Source organism: Panthera uncia (genome assembly GCF_023721935.1).
Source record: "Panthera uncia isolate 11264 chromosome A1 unlocalized genomic scaffold, Puncia_PCG_1.0 HiC_scaffold_17, whole genome shotgun sequence".
Lineage (NCBI taxonomy): Eukaryota > Metazoa > Chordata > Mammalia > Carnivora > Felidae > Panthera > Panthera uncia.
The window spans coordinates 50054740-50072414 of NW_026057577.1; positions in this window are offsets into that span (position 1 = coordinate 50054740).

Here is a 17675-nt window from a genome sequence, read left to right on the forward strand (position 1 = left end):
GAAGATCTCATCGCTGCTTGTTGGGGTAGCCGAATGTTGGAAGATCCCATACACCTGCACTCACGTATATGCACACACATGTGCTCAAGTACATACAGCTGCAGAAAGGGCTGTTCGAGTCAAATAAAATTCAACTATGAGAATTTTTTAAATTGAATCCATAAAGTCTGGAAGTGTAGATGGGATAAAGAATGGTGATCCTGATGTTTCCCAAACTTACCTAATCATGAAAATCACTTGAGTCAGTTGTTAAACATGCCATTTGCAAGGCAACTGCCCTACAGGTTCTGAGGCTTTGCCCCACACCGTTAAAATCTGGACTTTTAACGAGTCCTCTAGGATTCTTATGTTAGGTAGGTTTGGGAAACACTGCTTCCTCCAGTGTGGGCAAAATGTTGCAGGTTCTTCTGCTTCTAGCTTCCACCAGGAAACTTAGCAGTTTGGAGCTGCTTCCTGCTGAGCCTGCATACAGGCTCTGGTTTCTTCGTAACAGTGTTCCAGATAGTCAGTCACTACCAGTCTCTCAAAGATACCATATGAGAGAGGACAGAACCAGTCTATCATCCCAGTGCAACTTACGGGTGATAGATCCTTGACATGAAATCTCATAAGCCATGCTATGGTAAAAGACACCCTCTTGCTGGCAGTGGCTCTAGTTGCCAAGATCTGGTGGCCCTCTGGAACTTTTAGGAAATGATTCTGTACATTCCCTGGTGAAAATGTTGGTACAATCAAGTCTAAGGTATGATGTGTTGGAGGCTACAGAGAGTTTCACCTTATACTTAACTACAAGGCCATAGAGAGCAGATCCATATAGCTGGGGACTCCAGCTAAGTGCTGTGTGGAGCCACATTGTTTGGAAAACGGGCTTATTAGCTAGCTTGCCAGTCTCCTGGATAAGGTGGATAACTATCTAGTACCCTGCTGGATTTAAGCTACCACAATGTCTTCTCTTCCAATGTGAGTTTCCACACAAGCAGGTGCTGCTTTTCCAGCTAGTTAATAAGATGGTTATGGCTCAGCTTTGAAGTCAGACAGGCTTACATTCCTATCCTGTTCAGCTGCTTTGCTTCTCTGTAACGTGGGCACATTTCTTAAGCTCTCTCATCTTAGTTTCCTTTCTGCAAAGTGGGGATAAAGAAAGTACCTAATTCATGGGCTATTTGTTAGGACTGAACCAGATAATGAAACTAGAGCTAGTCTTGCCTGGTACCTGGCAGGTCATATGGTCTCACCATGTGGAAATTTCTATCCTTATTTCTAGTCAGAAAATTGTCCCTGCTGTCGAAACCTACCCATTGTGTGTGTGTGTGTGTGTGTGTGTGTGTGTGTGTGTGTGACTTTCTTATTCTGCCTGTTTGTCTTAGGTTGGAATGCCATTATAAGCTTGCACTGTAGAAGAATATTCTCTAGTTCATCCAACCTAAATACCTTCATATTATTCTTTTCCCACCAATTCACTATTTAAAGGCTTTCAGAGGCTTTATCCTGACTTTGGGAATTACTTCAGGACACCTGGAAGTGTACAAGTTGTTTTTGCCTAGCAAAAATACAAAAACACTAACAACTACGGTGTGGATTTTCTTCATATAGCCAAGAATCCAAGTTGCTACATTTTGAGCTGTTTCCTTGAAAAAGCATTTGTTAAATCCAAGACTAAGCCAAGAGCATCTAATAAATGCTCTCCTAACTTTTTTTCAAAGCACTTCACAGTGTATAATGTTCTATCCACTTGTGTGATTCTTGGCTAAAATGTCTTCTTTGTCAATGCCATTTTAACCTTAGCTAGAATGGGCGATGGGTCCAATTAACATGGTGTTTCCTAAACTGAGGACAGTACCCAGCACAGAGCAGGAGCTGGGTCACTGCTGGCCACATCTCCTAGGATCCTTTTAAAATTTCTTGTGTCCCCCACCTTGACTTCTGTGTGCTTTTGTGTCTAATGCCAGCTTCTTTGACTTTCTTCCAGGGACTTCCCTGGGACATCTGGAGTCTCGTTGTCAGGATATTCAGAGATCTAGAAGTGCCTGGGGGTTTTTATCTGCCTAACCCATCCTTAGCCAATGGCCCAGCCCCCTGATCCCAAAGGAGAAAAACTGAGGTGTAAGTCATACTCCCAAGTGCCTTTAGAAGCAACCATGAGACTTTGCCTGGAACCACACCCCTCCTGACTCCTTCTCCTTCCCTATTCTGCTTCCTACATTCCCTTGCAAGCTTCTCTTGCCTGTCTTTAATAAATCACCTGCACTGTCCCTGTAAAGTAGGAAATCTTTATTCATTAAATATGCCCCTCCAAGGCTTATAAAGATTAAGGGTAGGGGGGTAAGGTTTACGTTGTGTGTGTTCTGTCAGACACCAGATATGAGCCAGAGAGTCATCAGTAGAAGAAGGATAGCAGAATAGCTCTTTCTGTGGTTAACAAATGACTGTGTACAACACAGGCAGAAGAAAATGGGAAGATGATAGGGGCTTTTTCAGGTAGAAAAGTGAATCTCTATCAAAAGCACCTTCAATTTGCTGATACAAAACACATTTGAGAGCACTGCGTTCTTGGTAAATGGGGATTAAAAAACCTTGGCCTTTAGCCAAGTAATGAAAAGAAATGCATATTTTTCTTAGGTGTGCCTAAAGAATTTTTAAAAACCCTTTGAAAAGCTGAGCTATACAAACATGAGAGGAAAGGCCAAAGAAATTTTAACTCTGTAATTGTGAAGGTTGCATGCAAGGAGCACAGGGATATTTGCAAGCTGTCAGAAAAGCCCGGGTGTGCTTGGGTGTGATTGTAAATCTGAATGTTTGCAGGGGATTATGTCCACGTTAAAGGACTTCAGTTTTGATAGCAAAAGGAAAAGATGGAATTTCTTCATTGTGAAGCCATTTCACCTAAGACCTCAGAAGATTTCAGAGGGGAAAGGCATGAACTAAATCAGAATAGTGCTTACTCCCATTACCAAATGGATAGTTTATACACGGATACACTCATTTAAATGAAATTTCCAAATGTAACCCACTGCCTTAGGCATAGCTAAAATTACTCACATTAACCCTTGCATTAGAAAACAAACTCTCATGATTAAATAGCCTAAAGACTTTGGCACTGCTCCAAATTTCTGTCAACCTGTAAATTATATTATGGGAATGTAACTTTCTGGATGGCCACTTCTGCTCCAGGAACCATGTCCAGGTTGATTTCATTCGAGCCTAGCAGGGGAATCAAGAGATCTTAACTAGGAAGATGGCTTCCTGTGACCTTGAAGATTTCTACTCTTCCGTAGATTTTGTCTCATGCAAATGTCCTGGGGATTAGACAAACTAAACAGCAGATATGCTTTAGTTTCCTTATAGAATTTTGTTTCTCTGTGCTATAAAATATAGAAATAATTTTAAAGCTTGGGGGAAAGGGAGGGTGGGGAAGAAAAAGAATAGCAAATATCCACAAAGCTTTGGGCTCTAGATCCATATCGGAGCTACCAAAACACTAGAGAATTGTACTCTGGGCTTACCTCTTGAGTTCTGTGGTTCAGAGGTCAGGATTAGGCTGTTGATTCCTTATTCCTTCTGGAGCAAAAGTTCTTTTCCAGTCATATTTGATCACTTTTATTCCATTGTGGGCACAGATTCTCTGGAATAGCCAATTGAACAGTAATAGAAACAGAACAGACTCCATTAGCCTTTATATAACATTTCTGCTTCATTCTCTTTAGTCTTTTTTTTTTTTAAGTGAGGGAATTAGAAACTCTTTAGAGTAAAAAGAAATGTTTTTGCTTTATTGGACAGATGAAGAAACTGAGGTCCAGAGAAATGAAGTTGTTTATCTGAGTGACAGCTCAAGACTTTTGATTCTCAGACCTAGCTCCTCCTCCCGACCAACACTGTCTCTCTCCAGGACTTTGATGAAGTGTTCCACACTATCAATACATCACCATTTGTTCTGATAAGTATTTGGTTTGTGTCCCGTTCAGGGCAATGAGTATTTCTGTAGAAGTCTTTGTATGATTTATGCTTTCGTTTATCTTGTAACTACCTTGGAGTGGGATGATGCATGTTTAGCTTTTTAAGACATTTTCAAACTGTATTCCCAAATGGTTGCACCATTTTACATTCCCAGCACCCCTGCACGAGAACTCCCAGCTTCTCAAATTTCTCACCAATGCTTAGGATGCTCAGACATTTTAATTTTAGCCATTTTAATAGGTGTATCTCATTGTGGTTTTAATTTGCGTTTTTCTTATAACTAATGATGCTGAACATGTTTTCATGTGTTTATTTGCCATCTGTGTATCTTCTCTAATGTAGTATCTGTTCAGATTTTTTGCTCAATTTTTACAAAACTAGGTAGTTTTTTCTCTCATTGGATTTTCAGAGTTCTTTATATAATCTAGGTATAAACCCTTTATCAAATACATGATTTGAAATATTTTCTTCCAATCTATCCCTTAATTTTAATTTCTTGAGAGTATCTATCAAAAAGCTCAAATTTTTACATTTCCTAAAGTCTAATTTATCAACCTTTAATATTATGGATCACACTTTTGGTGTCAGCGCTAAGAAATCTTTGACCAATCCAAAGGTCACAAAGATTTCCTCCTGTGTTTTCTTCTATATAATGTCTTTTTTATTTTTTGGTTTTACATTTACCCTATGTTTCGCTTTGAGTTATTTTTTGTGTGAAACAAGATATGATTCATGTTTCTTTCATTGTATATGGATGTGCAGTTCTTCAGGCACCACTTGTTGAAAAAAAATATCCTTTCTCCATTGAATTTACCTTTGCACCTTTGGTGAAATTTAGTTATCCATGTAGATGTGAGTCTATTTCTGGATTCCGTTCTGTTACATTGATCCTATTTGTCTTTCTTTGCCTATGCTATCCTGTCTTGATTGATGAAGTTTTATGATAAATCTGAAAATTAGGTAGTGTTATTCTCCAGCGTTGTTCTTCTTTTTGAGAATTGTTTTGACTATGATAGTAGGTCTTTTATATTTCCATATGAATTTTAAAAGCAGCTTGCCAGTGTCTAGATAAAAACAAAAGCCTGAAAATATTTGGGTCTTATTTTTGTCCAGTCTGACAATTACTACCTTATAATTAGGATGTTAGGAGCATTTCCATTAAATGTGATTACTGATGTGGTTAGGTATAATTCTATCATTGTGTCCCTTGTTTTATATTTATCCCATTCACTCTTTGTTCTCCTTTCCCTCTTTTCTCATCCCTCCTCCCTTTTTTGGGGTGGGGGGGCTCAACTGAATATTTTTTATGATTCCATTTTATCTCCTTTGTTGGTTTATTAGCTCTACTTCTTTGTTTGTTACCTTAGTGGTTGCTTTTGTGTTTATAGTGTACATTGTTAACTTACAACCGTCTACCTTTCAGTGGTCTTAGGCCACTTCATACATATTTTAAGAAGGCTTCACATTCCCTCTACTTAGCCTTGGTAGTATTGGTGTGTTTCAGTATCCTTTGTCTGTTATAAACCCAACAGGACCTTACTATTTTTGTTTGAACAGTCAGTTAACTATTAAAGTTATTTAAATCACAAATAAATAATCTTATATACGTACTCAGGTTGCTCCCATTCTGGTGCTCCTCATTCCTTTTGTGTAGATCCATATTTTCAGGGGTTGTCAGTTTCCTTCTGCCTAGAGAATTTCCTTTTATATTTCTTGGAGTGTTGTTTCTGCTGGTGATGAAGTCTTTCAGCAATTTATGGTTGAAAAAGTCTTGTATGCCTTTAGTTTTGTTGGAAAGATATTTTCCCTGAGCACAGAATTTTAGCTTGACACTTTTTTCTTTGATATGTTGGCCACTATCTTTTTGCATTGTTTCTTCTAAAAAAAAATCCACTGTGTTTTTTGTCATTATTGCTCTATATATAGCACATCTATTGTCCCTGGTTACTTTAAAATGTTTCTCTTTATCACTATTTTTGAGCAATTTTATTATGGTGTACCTTAGTGTAGTTGTGTGTGTGTGTGCGTGCGTGCGCACCTGCACGCTCTGGATTTTGGTAGCTACTTGAATTTATAGGTTTATAGTTTATATCAAATTTGGGGGAAGGAATTCTACCATTATATCTTTAAATATTTTTCTGTTATGTCCTCTCTTTCAAGCATTTCAGTTATACATGTACTAGGCCATTTGGGGTTGTTCCACAGGTCACTGGTATTCTTTTCACTTTTTTGGATTATTTTATCTTTGTGTTTAATTTTGAACAGTATCCATCACTCTCTTCAAGTCCACTGCTCTTTTCTTCTGCCATGTCTAAGCTAAAGTTTATCCCATCCAGTTTATTTTCTCATTTTGTACATTTTAGTTTTCATCTTCAAAAATTTGATCTGGATCTTTTTTATACTTCCATTCCCAGCTTAATTTTTTCAGCATATGGGATACAGTCACAGTAAGTGTTTGCAAGTCCTTTGTCTGCTCGTTCTGACATTTGTGCCAGCTATGGGTCAGTTTTGACTAAGTCGTCTCCTCATATTCTCCTTCCTTTTTCCATATCTGATAATTTTTTATTGGATGTTAAAGATTGTGTTCTACCTTTACTTTTGTGTATGTGTTGGATATTTTTATGTTTTTATAAATATTCTTGTGTTTTATTCTAGGATACAGTAAGCTATTTGGAAACCTTTTGACCTTTTCAGGTCTTTCTTTTAAGATTTGTTATGTAGTACCAGAGCCACGATTAGTTTAGAGCTAATTATTCTCCACTATTGAGGCAAAACCCTTATTACTACTTTCCCAATTCCAGGTGGCTTACAAAGATGTCCCCTCTAGGTGTTGAGAATAGGCTCTGACTCTGTGTGAGCCATGGGTACCTTTCCCTCTTATCCTTCTGGGTGATTCTTTCCCCACTGTCAATTACTTTTATCACATATGTGGGCTGATTTATACTCTTCTGAACTTGAAGGTGGACGCTGTGCAGTTCTCTAGAGTTCTCTTTCTATGTGACTCTTTCTTCTCTGTACTCTTTCTTATGAACTCCAGCTTCATTGGTACCCCTAGACAGTCACCTCTGTGTCTTCAACTATGGGATTCTGCTGGACTACACCTTGTTTTTCCTCTCCGCTCCAGAATCAGGAAACTTTCTGAAGGTAGTAAGCTGGGACAATCAGAGGTCTCACTTCATTTGTTTCTCATATCCCAGGGGTCTCTATCCTTTGCTATCTAATATCCAGGGTCTTGAAAAGCAGTGCTTCTTCATATATTTTGTCTGCTCTTTTATTTCTGTGAGGCAAGAGGGAACGCCTTGTCCCCCAAAGGACATTTTGTGATGGAAGAATGGAAGTCCTAGAATAGCATTTAATTGAGGTTTAGCTCCATTTTCCAGATATGAAAAATCAAGGCTCAGAGAGAATAGATAACTTAATATCACAAATCTGGTAAGAGTTCTAGCCAGGATTTGGAATCGGCTTGTCTGACTTCAGAGGCTTGGGTATTGAAAATCCAGGCATGATAGAGAAATCATAATGGAGACTTAACTGCCACATGTTTTTAACCGGAGGACCTCACTCATTCTGTAACCACACCAGCTAACATAGCATTTCCTGTAGGACTTTGGGTGACTTTTCAATACCGAGCCCCCTGCAGGGGTTCATGACTTTAACTAATTTTCATATGTATTACTCTACAATGCATGACACCCTTTCTTAACTGACCTTTTAAAAATAAATACTCCACTATGCCTGTATAAAGAGCATTATTTTGTCGTATCATTTCACACTTCTCTTCGCTTTCCCAATGTACAAAGAGTGAATGTGACCAGAGGAAATTGACCATCTGCAACATAACACATGGCTCCTTTTTCCACGATGACTGGGAGACCACAGCTCTTTCTCCAGATTTCAGAGAAAACAATGTTTGCATGCAGCCACTCAGAATCATGTGCACAAACATATTGGCTGCAAATAATCTTGGTCCCTTAGCCCCTGCAGCAAAGGAAAAAGTGAAGTTTCTCCAAACATTCACTTCTTCTTTCTAACCCTAGGGTTTTATTATTTTACTGAAATCTATAAAACTTCATATATCTCCCGAAAATCCTAGCATTGTCCTTAATTCATGTTTATTCAAAAGTGTGAACACTGTTGGGGGTCTTTCTCATAGATAAGTCATATAAATTACATAGCTGAATTAAAATGAGCCTTGAGTGAGTCGGTGGCCTCTCTCCTTTTGATTATTCCACTCAGTAGGCTTTAGTATCTTTGAGAAATGAGCGAGACTTAGGAGAAGTGCAGGTAGGGAACATAGGAGGGTAGAGGCTGTACATAACTAACAGAGCTGTGAACTGTCAGCATATTTATGAGGTTACCACAGATACTACCTCAGTTTAAAAGGCAGCCTTGAAGGTATTCCTTATTTATATGAAAACAATTGAATATGTATTGTGAACTACTTAGAGGAAGAATTGAATATAACTCAGTTTGGAAAATGACTGAATGAGGCTTCTTTCTTGCTCCGTGACTTCTCAAACATCTTAACTTTTATCTGTAAAAGTTTTGGAGGCTTGCTTTTTTGGGGAATCTGCCTGGAAAGTTCTTTCATCTCATTGACAAGCTGAGAAATTTCTTCTTGGTTTGGCTTCATTGTGTATTCTTTCATTTTGTACATTGTTGTCATTTTGAAAGACACTGGGCTGCTCTTGGATGCATTCGTGAGAAGGAATCATTTAAATAATTTCCTAAAAAAGAAATACATGTACCTATTAGACTTTCAGGTTCAGAGAAGATAAATAACTCAATTTTAAATTCACTGGTGTAGACCCAGTGTCTCCCATCAACACTAGGATTCATCTTTTAGAGCACTGGCCTGCTGCATGACTTGGGATAGTTCTCTGTGCTGGATTAATTCCAGGGATTTGAATACACAGGTCAGTGAATACGGAAAAAAAAAAACTCTTTCGGTTCTAAAAATAATGATATCTTTCATTTGCCTGTGGTATTATACATTTGAAAACATAAATCCACATTCCTAAAAGAGTTTACATTCCAGCCGGGGAAACAAAAGGCAAATGCATAGAATAATTAAGTGTTGAACTGGATGGTGTGGGTTGTATTTACAATAAGAAATGAGGAGAAGAGAATGAGGAGAAGAGAGCCTGGGTAGCTCAGCCCTTTAAGCATCTGACTCTTGATTTTGGCTCAGGTCATGATCCTGCAGTCCATGAGATCAAGCCCGTGTTGGGCTCTACACTGACAGCATGGAGCTTGGGATTCTCTGTCTCTATGTCTCTCTCTGTCTCTCTTCTTGTCCCCCACTTGTGGTCTCTTTCTCTCTCAAAAATAAATAAACATTTTTTAAAAATGAGGAGAAACATCTGTATTGTCTAGAGTAGTTGAGGAAAGCTTTATGTAGGAGACAGAACTTGCTGGGTAGACAGAGATGAGGAGAGTTCTTACTAATGATGAGAAACAGCACCCGCAAAGATGAAGAGTTAGAAATAGGAATAGAATACATGAAAGGAAGTAAGCTGTTAAGGAATCCTTTCGGGGACCCCTGGGAAGAAAGGTGCTATCAGTTGATAAATAGTCTGGAAGGCCAAACAGAAGAATTTATAACTTCATTCCAAAGATAGTAGGACGCCAGTGTAGATTTTTGAGTAGATGACAACTGTGAGTGTACTGTCGGGAAGGTTAGCCGGGCCTCGTATGCAAGGTAGGTGAGGGAGAAGATGAAATGATAGAGGCCGGCTTGAGCCTAGTGGCGCTGCTCAAATTAGGAGAATTATATCAGGTACTTGAGAAATGCAAAAGAGATAGAAAAGAATAGTTAATATTCTGAAAGAAGAAATAAAGACGTTTGATTGTCCGATCTTATAGTGCTCTCCATCACCCCAACAGAAGATTTCAGACAGATACTACAGGACAGAGATGTGTATCTTCCCAGTTCTCACCTCACCTTATGTAGATATTTGGCCACTCAACCGTTTTGGATGCCAGCTCTATGATTAGCTGAACTTTCTTTAAGAATGGATAGAGTGTGGTATGGTCTTTAAATGCATGAGACTTAGAACAATGGTACTTTTTTTCCTTTCTGAGAATAGAGTGAATATTTTAAAAGGTAAGAAACTAGAAACATTAATGGAAAAATGAAAAAAAAAAAGAATTTTACAGGAAAGAAAGGAAAACCATTGAAGTCAGGAACTATAAAGGAAAAGAGAAAAGAGGAGGACAAGAAGTAGACTGCCCAGCTCCTGAAGGTTTGAATTGCCTTGGCTAAGATCCAGTCCCCAGGTAACATCTCTTGTCTACCAGAAGAGTGATAGAATTCTAGAGCTTAGAAACCGCCCCCCTCCTTTTGGTTCTTGAGAAAATTAATGGCCAGAGAAATCAAGTGGCTTGCTCAAAATTAGATGGCTAATGAATATTGCGGACAGGATGAGAACACAGGTCTGTACCTCCTGCTTCAGGTCTCTATTCAAGCCTCACACTTCCTTTCCTGGAAAGGGTTTAGAGATTTATTCCACACAGTGTTAGTATTGCCTACTTTACACAACTACTTTTTGGTTACTCAATTAAGCTGTCTTGTTCCATCTTTGTTCCAGTTGTGAAGGATACAGGACATATAAACTATGAAAGAAAGGGTGCTTGGGGCACCTGGGTAGCTCAGTGTGTTGAACATCCAACTCTTGATTTTGGCTCCAGTCATAATCCCAGCATCATGGGATCAAGCCCCGCTTAGAGCTCTGCCCTGAGTGTGGAGCCTGCTTGGGATTCTTTCTCTCTCTCTCTCCCTCTCTCCCCCCCTCTCTCGCTCTCAAAGAAAAAAGAGAAGGTGCTATAATATGAGGAAAAAAACTTTTAAAGGAATGTAACAAAGAATGAGAAATAATAAACTAAAAAGAAAAGCATTACCAAAACAATCTGCAAACACATACACACACACACACACACACACACACACACACACACAAAACATTGGAGCTCTCGTGTTTCCTGGTTTCAAAACTTATTACAAAGCTACAGGAATCAAAACGGTGTGGTAGTGGCATAAAGACAGACATATAGACCAATGGATAGCATAGAGAGTCCAGAATGGGGTCTTTTGTGACTCCATACAAATTTTAGGATTGTTTGTTTTAGCTTTGAGAAGAATGCTGGTGCAATTTTGATTGGGATTGCTTTGAATGTGTGGATTGCTTTGGGTAGTATTGACATTTTAACAATATTTATTCTTCTAATCCATTGGATAATTGTCTAATTTACTCTTCACATTAGCTATATAGCTAGAGAAAGAGTTTAAACCTCTCACAGCAAATGGGTTTGAGAATTGCAATTTTTGTTCATTATCCTTGTTGCAATAAGCAGCTATATCACTAAAGTTAGATTTACCTCTCTATTTTGTTTTAATAGAATGTCTTTTCCCCATTAATAAATATTCTTGGCTTCTTTGTCAAATATTAGTTAATGGTATATTCTTTATTATTTTTACTTTATTTTCATTCCAGTATAGTTAAGATACAGTGTTGGATTAGTTTCAGCTATGCAACATAGTAATTCTACAATTCCACATATTATTCAGTGCTCACTAAGGTAAGTGTAGTATTTTTTAATTTTTAAAAATTTTTTATTTATTTTTGAGAGAGACAGAGCATGAGTAGGGGAGGGATAGAGAGAGATGAAGACAGTATCCAAAGCAGGCTCCAGGCTCTGACCTGTCATCATGGAGCTCGAGCTCATGAACTGCAAGATCATGACCTGAGTGGAAGTCAGATGCTTACCCAACTGAGCCATCCAGGTGCCCCCAAAATAAGTGTACTCTTAATCCCCTGCACCTATTTTACCTGCCCCCATGTCCCTTCTGGTAATTATATGTTCTCTATAGTTAAGAGTCTGTTTTTTGGTTTGCCTTTTTATTTCCTTTGTTCATTTGTTTTGTTTCTTAAATTCCACATATGAGTGAAAGCATATGGTGTTTGTCTTTCTCTGACTGGCTTATTTCACTTTGCATTATACTCTCTATCTCCATCCACGTTGTTGCAAACAGCACAATTTTATTTGTTTTTATGGCTGAATAATATTCCTGTGTGTGTGTGTATGTGTGCCCTATAACATTTCCCCCATAATCTTAGCCCTACCTCACCAGTAGCATCCTTTCAATTCAGGACATGAATAAGAAAATTTAAACTTGCTGGAGTAATTATTCTCCAGTGCCTCCTGGAAGGAGTATGGAAGGCATTCTCTAACATGGTGCTAACCTTTTGCCTCTGTGTAAAAAGTGTACCTGGATTCATTGGCCCAAAATATAGAAGATACTTGGCCAAGGCATTACAAAAAGAATAAGATTTCAATTTTGACGGAGCTTACAATGTAGAGATAAAGAAAGCACAGAAAATTACACATACATACTGTTGTATATACATATTCTTTAACATATATAATCTTTATATATATTTATATATTATTTCCATTAAGATATATATACAAGCATTAAAAATATTAATTAGTATGTGTATTCACACACATACACACCCTTTTCAAGATGGATATTGTATTATTGTATTATTATATTATTGTATTGTAATATTGTATTATTGTCAACCTTCACAAACTAATAATTTGATTTAAAATTTATTTATTTATTTATTTATTTTTTAATTTCGTTTTCAACGTTTTTTATTTATTTTTGGGACAGAGAGAGACAGAGCATGAACGGGGGAGGGGCAGAGAGAGAGGGAGACACAGAATCGGAAACAGGCTCCAGGCTCTGAGCCATCAGCCCAGAGCCTGACGCGGGGCTCGAACTCACGGACCGCGAGATCGTGACCTGGCTGAAGTCGGACGCTTAACCGACTGCGCCACCCAGGCGCCCCTAATTTGATTTAAAATTTAAAGTGTTCTTTTTTTAACCTGATAATAGTTTTCTAAATTTACCTGAAAATGAAAGGAAATATTCAAGAAGGTTTATTTTTTTTCAAAAGCATTGAAATTTAAGCGGAGACATATTCTATTAGGTGCTCCAGAATTAAGTTTGTATCTTATTTTTTCATTTGAGAATCTTCCCAAATTAACATCAGACACCAAATCACAGATCCAGGAAGCTCCCAAAACACCGTACAGGATTAATGCCAAAGAACTCTATCTAGGCAGCTCATATTCAAACTGCAGAAAATCAAAGACAAAGGAACAATTTTTGAAGAAACACCTTACCTATACATGAACAAAATAAGCATCATATCTGATTTGTACTCAAAAGCCCTGCAAGCTAGAGGGGAGTAAAATATTCAGTGTTGGGAGAGAAAAAATTACCAACCTAGAATTCTGTATTCTGAGGAACTACCTTCCACAGGGAAAGAGATACTGTCTCGGGCAAATAAAAATGAAGCCCTGTGATGGGAGCTCCCACTTCCCACAGCAGGGCTGCAGCCTCCTGTGAAAGGTTCTCGATGTGTTCACCAACTCAGGAGTAAAACCAGGGCACCCAGAAAACCTTTCCCGGAAGGAGGAACAACCCATTTGACTGAAGAGCTCAAGGAAGGGAAATGAAATGTTACATGAAAGCAATATTCAGAGGTTATGGGCATTGAGTTTGGTTTGTTGTTTAGAGTTGTGTAGTACAAAGTACACGCACAAAATCTCTGACATGATGGCTTTTGTCACATTGTGATGGAAAGCCCTTATACAGAACCAGAAAATTGTTTGGGGGCTGAAATTCACCTGCCCTAAGTGGGGCCAGGCTTACTTGCTATCTGTTCACTGTTCTGTCCCTTTGCCTTCATCTTAACCGATCTTCCCCTCCAACTTCTTGAAGTATGCAGTGGGTAGCACTGTTCGTTCTCCTACTTTTAGCCAAAATCTTTAATCAGCCATGCACATTTTAATGTGACCAATCAGACAAGGTGTTCATTCATTCACAGCAAAACTGACTGAGTCCCTCTCCCGTGCTTATACTGAAATGTAGGAGACCATACTTTATTTCCAGTTTGCAGGTGGGAATCTTGGGGAAGGGGCAGAAGTCTTTCCATGGGCCCTTGAAATTACAGCTTGGCATAGCCTGGCCCTGACAATCAATGCTTAGGTATCTGTAAGGCAATGAATGGTCTCTCTGTATCAGAACAAATTTCCCTCCGGAAGTTCCATGTTTCTGCAAAGGACAAGCAAGTCTGGTGGCCCTCCAGCACTGCTTGTTCTTTGTAGAACTGAATCACTCACAACAGAGTTTCCATAGCAAACAGGGCAGAGACCTCACTTTGAGGTTTACACTGGGGGAAAGACAGCATTCCAGAGCACATTATTGCTGACTATAAAGGACTGTAAGGTGAAAGTCAGCAGTCTCAAGGCAGTCTCTTTAATAGCTCGGGGCACAGGGAAACAATTTCATTCCACAGTGACCCTCACACCTGTGTTTACAGTCACGCAAGCTGGGCTTGGGCCGCAGAAGAAGTTTGTCAGAGTTTACTCTAGTGGTGTTGGTGTGTTTGTGTTGCTTTGCTTTGCTAACTAGTCTAGTCCTTTGGAAAAAAAAAATCAGAAAGGAAAGGATGGGCTACATAAAAGTGAGGATCTAATGATAAGGCTGATAATGGTGAAGATGATGCTAGCCCTATCTAGCGCTCACAACGTAGCAGATTTCTGCTTCTGTGTTGACACATTACAACTCCCAATAGTTCTCTTAACAAACCTATCAAGTAGGTAATATTATCATCTCTAACTTGCAAATGAGGAAATTGACTTAGAAAAGTTCATAGTACCCAATCACAGTAAGTACATAGCTAGTAGGTTATATACATAAAAATTAGTTTCTCACTCACAGCACATGACCAACATAAATTGTAAGCAATTTAAAGAGTTACGTGTACAACATGAAATCAGGCAAAATAATTAGAAGAGAGTTTTAAAAAATATTTATACTGTTTTTGATTATGTGGTATGTTTTCTAGGCATGAATACAGGTGAAAGAAATCACAGACATATCTAAAGACCTACTTCTAATTTCTAAGTATCTAAAAGCACATACTGTTAGGAAGCAAAATATTTTTTTAAAGACAAAAATATTCTTAATAGTTAATACCATCAATATTTAATGTGTTCATACTTCAATAAAAGAAACAGCAATACCCTAAAAGGTAAATGGTCAAAGAATAGGAACAGACAATTCACGACAGAAAAACTAAGCATTACTAGTACTATATGAAAAAGAATAATCATGGGGCGCCTGGGTGGCTCAGTCGGTTGAGCGTCCGACTTCAGCTCAGGTCACAATCTCACGGTTCGTGAGTTCGAGCCCCGCGTCAGGCTCTGGGCTGATGGCTCAGAGCCTGGAGCCTGCTTCCGATTCTGTGTCTCCCTCTCTCTCTGCCCCTCTCCCATTCATGCTCTGTCTCTCTCTGTCTGAAAAATAAATAAACATTAAAAAAAAATTTTTTTTAAATAAAAAGAAAAGAATAATCATACTATCGTGAAGTTACTACTCTGAGCCAATAACTATACTAAATACTTTCATTATCTTATTAAATATTTAAAATAACTGGGTATGATACATGCCCAAGATCTCAAAGCCAGTAGGTAATGAGACTGGGCACCAAAGTCTGACCAACTCCAAATTCATTATTTAACCATAAAGCTGTACTTCCGTCAGTGGTAGGCTGATGCCAGCTCATTCCCACTCCCTGGAGTTGACAGAATATGCCTCTTCCCAGCTCCCTATTTAGTAATGTCACGTTGGTAGCTTGATGGGAATATTACACCACAGAAATTGGCATATGCTACAAACACCACACCCCCCAGTAAAAACTATTTGTTAAATATTTCCCAGCCCACAACTTACTGTCTCCATAAAACAACCTAGAATAGTGTTCCAGGACCTGAACATAAGAGCTTTATCAGAGCACAAGTGGTACTGCTGAACTATTTTCCCAAATGTCAACCTTATTACTCAAAGAATGAACCTAAAATGAGTTAGAATACCATGTTTGTCTACAACTTAGCAAATACTAAAAAAGAACAATGGTAAATTAAATTGAGACCCCAAAGGCATGTAAATTAGTTCAGCCTTTCTGGAAAAGTATCTGGTACTATGTATCAGGATTCCTTAAGAAGTTCATCTATTTCAGTGTCATAATCCGATTACTAAAAACCTGGAGGAAATGATCAGTGATGTATTCAGTGACCTGTTTGTAAGGGTATTCATTTCAGCACTGCTTAGAGTAAAAACTTGGAAACTACTTAAATAGTAGGATGATGGTTCAACTCTGTATGCAACAGTCACACGATGAAATGTAATGCATTGATTAAAAATTATTTTCAAGTTCAAAAACATTGTAAAACTACATATAAAACGATCCTTACATTACTCAAAATACTTATTTCTGTATATATGTAATATATACATGATTCAGATACATAGTCTTTTTTATGTACCTCAGGAAAGTTTTGCACGTTTCTTCATATAAATCCTACATGTATTTGATATATGTCTGTGTGTCTATATATATATTCTGTACACATATAATGCATATGTTACATATAATGTATATTAGGATATAGTTTTGCATATACATATATACCAAGATATATTTTTTAAAACAGTAAACAAATAGAAATACATATCATACTTATAGAATTGAAGACTGAGTATTATAAAAATATTAATTCTTCACAAGTCAGTGTATAAGTTTAATGAAATATAAACATAAAAATAAATCTAAAATATAGCTCCAGTAGAATTTTTCTTCTTTGTACTTGATTAAATGATTCCACAGTTCATCTGTAAAATTATGTGAGATGATGAATAATTTTCTTATTTAGGAGTTTTATTTTCCAGATTTCATATAAGTGTGTATCACTTTTACATCTGAAAAATATTTAATAATAACATATAAATGATATAAATGCTTAATGCATATTAATAAGTACATAATAAAGTTTGTAGAATACATGTAGTCTTTCATGCACATGGACCTTGTGATGAGGAACATACGCGAAGAATAAAGCAAGTACTTCACATCTCAAAGGGAGAGATTGATTTCTATCAGAGGACCCGGGCAGCTAGGAAAGTCACTGTTATCCATAGCTGAGGTGACCATTTGAGTCACACCCTATAATCAGGATTTTAATCTGTTCCCTTGAAGTTGAGGTGGTCAGCCTTGTGCCTCTGGGGATCTTTTAATACACTCATTATTGGAAGCCAGTTGGAAACACCCCAAATTTATTGAGGCTTAGCAGCTCCCACTCTTCCAGAAATTATTTCTTAGGTGTCTAGCTTTGCATTTTCTTAGGGAAAGTGCTGCTTTCAATTTTGAGAGGGTTACAAGTAAAATGCCTAATAATAAATCATGAGAGCGGTTCCAAATCATGAGAGCAGTGACAGTGGCCTTAGGATTCCTGTCTAGATTAGTTTATTTCCCCCTAGAATAAACATTGAAACCAAATGTAAGTTTTGCAATAGAGGCAACCTTGTGTACAGGAAATAGCATGGAATTTGAAGCCCCAAAGACCTGGTTTGAGTCACATCTCCCCCTCTGCCTAATGGATTGATGTGAAGTAAGCCAGTAAACTGTACATGTTTTTCATATCATTCTTTTGCTCATTCAATCGGCCAATATTTAGTGCTCCCCTACCATGTATCAAGCAGTGTTGTAGCACTAGAGATCAGTAGAGAGGAAAAGCCCATGCCTGTATAGATCCTCCATTTTAGTTGCAGACAGAGACACCACCATCAAAATAATCAGACAAGA